Source organism: Lipotes vexillifer, unplaced genomic scaffold (genome assembly GCF_000442215.2).
Source record: "Lipotes vexillifer unplaced genomic scaffold, Lipotes_vexillifer_v1.1 scaffold35, whole genome shotgun sequence".
Classification (NCBI taxonomy): domain Eukaryota; kingdom Metazoa; phylum Chordata; class Mammalia; order Artiodactyla; family Lipotidae; genus Lipotes; species Lipotes vexillifer.
Window position 1 is genome coordinate 1171543 of NW_006780561.1, and position 5226 is coordinate 1176768.

At 41.3% G+C, this 5226-nt stretch overlaps 1 non-coding gene across 1 annotated transcript; it reads right to left on the minus strand.

Moving 5' to 3' along the window:
* Positions 1-2819: 2819 nt before the first annotated feature.
* Positions 2820-2890, minus strand: TRNAG-UCC (transfer RNA glycine (anticodon UCC)). The gene has a single exon. It is a non-coding gene; the product is annotated as a tRNA-Gly (tRNA).
* Between the last annotated feature and the right edge of the window lie 2336 nt (positions 2891-5226).

Below are 5226 nucleotides of genomic sequence, written 5' to 3' on the forward strand. Positions count from 1 at the left end.
GATGAAAAACATGGGATTTGTTTAGGTGCTGAGTTTTGCTTTTATCACTTCATTTTATTTATTGCTCATGTGTTTTTATTTATTTCTTTTTGATTAGAGAGATGTCTGTTTTCCTTGAGAGAGGCTGTGGTGAGAATGTACCTTTAAATTTCATTTTTATCTTTTGTTGTCCTGTGATCCTGTGTTTTTATTTATTGCTCATGTGTTTTTATATATTTCTTTTTGATTAGGGAGATGTCTGTTTTCCTTGAGAGAGGCTGTGGTGAGAATGTACCTTTAAATTTCCTTTTTATCTTTTATTGTCCTGTGATCTTGTATTTTTAGCCTCAGTGAGTGTGTCTTTTTAACTGGATAATGAGAATCTCTCCATTAAGGGATGCTGGGAGTAGTCACACCTAAGTGTTGTGAAGGATTTTCAAACATGAAATATGGTACAGTACCTGGTCCTATGGTGCTAACATCCTCCCTCTCCCCTGACAAGAATGTGGTACTACCTGTCAGGTGTCAGGGAAGCCTTACAGAGCATATGTCCCTTATTGTGCTGTGGAGCTTTCAGAAGTAATCCAGAACATTTCCCTCAGGTTACAGATCCTGAGTGGATTTTCTGAGTTCCAGAGTTAGTGTTATACAAACTGCAATTTGTGAATCCCAAATTTCATAAGAGCAGTAGCAGCAGCAGATGGAGAAAATACATTTCTAATTCATTTAAAACCTGCTCCAAGAAATGAGTTCTCCCTGTACTCTTCACACTGTTATTTTTCTATATGTCTCTTCTATGCCTTCTAAATAAAATAATTATGAAGGAGAGAGACTGGCTTATGTTTCCCTCTGTTGAGAGGCAGCAGCAGTTTATGTTCGTGATCTTACTGGGGAATCATATTAGAAGCCTCTATTGCTGAGGAACTAGGAGCTTAATTTTGTTGTTTTGCAAGTCTGAGGCTTAAGAGATAGCAAGGTACTAAGTATAATTTACCTTTACATCCGTGGAATTTTTTCTTACTTTAAAATGGATAGCTGTGTTAAAAGCAATAGTCAGTTTGAGTCAAAGCCTTAAGGAATGACTTCAGTCTTGGTTCTCCAGGAATTTTTTTGTATCAAAAGCAAAGTTTCAGTCACTGTTTAAAAAAAAACCACAATCTTTTATAATCATGACTGTGATTATAGGTAAGTTAAAAAATTAACTGACTGGAAATCAATCAAGAAATCTTTATTAGGAGCCTGTCATGTGCAAAACACCTGATTAAAGTGTAAAGGCTCTTCTCTGAAGGAGCTTAAAATCTGGGGAGATGAGATACACAGGTGGGGTGAGGCAGACTCTGTTTGTTGGGTGCATCCTCCAAATAGCGCACTTCCGGGAACCAGGGCACAGGTTGAAGGAGAGAAGTCCAGGGCCCTGGCTTAGGTCTGGGTTTCACAGCTGGACTTCACTGAGTGAAGGGAGCTGGGACAGGACTGAGTTGGGTCCTGTCTGTGGGCAGAGGGGAGTAAGATCCAAGAGGGATGATCAGTTAAGTCAGAGAGGAAAGCATTTAGGAAAGTAGAGCTGGAAATATCCCTGGAGCAACAGTTTGCCCTGGAAGGAAGCCTTTTACCAGGAGACTTTAGCTCCGCCTATATGCAGGGGGCAGGGCAAATCCACTCGGTTCAGATAGTGACTCTTGATCAGAAGCCCTTTTCCTGTACTTGGCTAGACATTGGGCCCATCTTCTGATATGCTCAACAAAGGGTGACTGTTTGAAATTGGACCATCCAAGAAAGTCAGGAACCAGGCCAGGCCCTCACCCATGCAAACAGACTAAACTTACGTCATTTGGTAAAGTTTTCTCTACTAAACTTATGATGTCATTTGGTAAAGTTTTTCTCTCTCTGTATTTTTCAACAGTATTTTCCACTTTTTTTAGATCTTGGAAGGTTGTTCACTAAGTAGTCAAGATCTACCACCACCATGACCAATTTTGGGATATAGAAAACCGTGTGGGATGTGATACTGGATTGTATTTGTATTAGACAAACAGGTCATTCTGGGGAATGAGGTATTTGCTAATGTGGTTTCATTTTAAAATCCACAGTCAGGATCTGCCTCTGTTCCCTGACCTGATGGCTCAGAAAATAGTTATAGAAGATTCTTATGAGGCTGGTTTAGGGCATCCTTAATAATCCCCTTTCACTAATACAGATCAGCCATAAGCAGAACATGTCCTTTGTCCTGGAGGGCTTGCCTGTAGAACCAAAATGCTTTTGGCACGGGGCAGATTCTCCCACCTAAGCAGCTCTACCTGGTGGAACACGTGCCATTCCTGGAAAATGAGGGCCCAGCGTCTGTTTCGTGTGACCTTGGTTAAGCCATGAGATTATTCTTTTGTCTCCCTTCAGCGCCACCGGATAGCTATTGATTAATATTTACCGAATGTTCACAATGTGCCAGCTGCCACTGTGATGAAAGCTGATTATCTGTTGAAACTTGCTGCTATTTTGTTTGGCTGACAGAGTTTGGGCTATTTGAAACTTTCTGAGACAGTTGGGGAACGTCATTGCCAGGGGAAGTGTCAAGGGCAATTACCCTACTGGGGCTGGGGCAGGTCTAGGCTTTGTGGGTACGAGCCAAATGAGCTCAGAGGTGCAGGCAGCTGTGCTCCCTTCCTGAAGGAACCTACTTTAGGAAAAGGATCTCTTTCTGAGCCAAGTAGCTGGTGGGGTTTTATGCTTCCCAGAGAGACATATGCTTTATGTCTAACTCTTGGGGGAGGCACACAGTCTAGGAAAGAAAGAGGAGAATTTTTTGTGTGTGTGTCCATGCCATGTGGCATGCAAGATCTTAGTTCCATGACCAGGGATTGAACCTGGGCCCGGCAGTGGAAGTGCGGAGTCTTAACCACTGGACCACCAGGGAAGTCCCAAGAGGAGATTTTTTTTTTTTTTTTTGCGGTACGCGGGCCTCTCACTGTTGCGGCCTCTCCCGTTGCGGAGCACAGGCTCCGGATGCGCAGGCTCAGCGGCCATGGCTCACGGGCCCAGCCGCTCCGTGGCATGTGGGATCTTCCCGGACCGGGCCACGAACCCGTGTCCGCTGCGTCGGCAGGCGGACTCTCAACCACTGCGCCACCAGGGAAGCCCGGAGATTTTTTTTAAGTAGAACTTTTGGCCAAGAGCCAGAAGGTTGTCACAGGAATGCTGTGCCCCACTCCCCAACCGCTTTCTGTTTGATTTACTCTTCTTTGTGGTATCTGGGAGAGACAGAGAAACTAAGAGAACAGCCTTTAGGATAACAGAAAAGTGTCAGAGACTTTGAGGTGCAACAAGTCCCCAGATTCTACAGGGTGATAATGCACAGCTGGGGGAGAGGGGGGAGGCACAGAAGGGCAGGGTATGAAGATTAGAAGGCAAGTGAAGAAGCCCATGGGCTTTCTCTGTAGTTAAGCACAAGAATATATGAACAAACACCTAGAAAGGAACACATTTTTCTTTTAATAAGTTTAATCTAAACAATATTTTAAGCTATATGAAGTTTAGCAATTAAAATTATTTCTGATATAGAGAAAGATAATTTGTGGGATATGAAGGCAGCGAAGGACAAAAAATTTTTTGTCTTGCAAAACAGCTAGTTTAGAAGCCCTAGGTTTGGGAGATGGGGTTTGATTGTACTCCAAGTTGCAACATTGATGTCCTTAGTCAGAATTAGAAAAATACCAGGGAAAATAGGAGATTAAAATACCAGGAGACAATCTTTCTGGCAGCACATTCTACCTAAAATCATGCATATTTAGAAATAGCCCTACTTACCATCTCAGAATTCAATTATAATTTCAAAATTGTAGCAGAAGAAATTACTATTCAGAGTTGAGCTTTGTGATGACATGTGTAAATGAAAAAGTAAAAAAGGCAGGAGAAAGAAAGGATGGAAGAGACAGAGAGAGAGGAGTGGAAATAGTAATAGAAAAATACTGAAATTATAAGGGGGATGTAACTACTTATACTGTAGAAATTAAAAAAATAAAGTAGTATGATGAACATGTTTATGCCAATAATATTGAATGCTAAGATACTGGGTAATTTCCTAAAAAACAATGAAATACCAAAATGGCTCAAGGAGAAGTTGAGAGTCTGCATACAATAACAACCATTAAAGAGACTGAAATCAGTAAACAGAAGCCTAACTTTGCCCAAAAGACACAAAGCCCGAATGGTTTTATATGTGATGCTTAACAAATCTTCAAGGAACAAATAATCTCTTTGTTATACAGACCATTGTAAAGAACAGGAAAAGAGAAAGCTACCCAACTCATTTGGCTAACAAATAAAAGTGAAAAAAAATACATGAAAATTATGGACTAATCTCACTAATGAGTATGAATGAAAAATTCTTAAATAAAATATTAGCAAATTAGTTCAGCAGTACGTATGACTAAGGAAAATTTATTCAAGGAATGCCAGCATATAAAGACTTAAATGGGGCTTCCCTGGTGGCGGAGTGGTTGAGAATCCACCTGCCAATGCAGGGGACACGGGTTCGAGCGCTGGTCTGGGAAGATCCCACATGCCGCGGAGCAACTAAGCCTGTGCACCACAACTACTGAGGCTGCGCTCTAGAGCCTGCACGCCACAACTACTGAAGCCCACATGCCTAGAGCTCGTGCTCTGCAACAAGAGAAGCCACTGCAATGAGAAACCTGTGCACTGCAACGAACAGTAGCCCCTGCTCACCACAACTAGAGAAAGCCCGTGTGCAGCAACAAAGACCCAACGCAGCCAAAAATAGGTAAATAAAATAAATAAATTAAATTTAAAAAAGACTTAAATGTAAGACATGACACCATAAAATGCCTAGAAGAGACCATAGGCAAAACATCCTCTAACACAAATCATACCAATATTTTCTTAGGTCAGTCTCCCAAGGCAATGGAAATAAAAACAAAAATAAACGAACGGGACCTAATCAAACTTACAAGCTTTTGCACAGCAAAGGAAACCATAAACAAAATGAAAGGACAACCTACAGAATGGGAGAAAATATTTGCAAACAATGCAACCAACAAGGGTTTAATTTCCAAAATATACAAACAGCTCAGACAACTCAACAACAAAAAAACAAATAACCCAGTCAAAAAATGGGCAGAAGACCTAAATAGACATTTCTCCAAAGAAGGCATACAGATGGCCCATAGGCACATGAAAAGATGCTCAACATTGCTAATTATCAGAGAAATGCAAATCAAAATTACAGTGAGG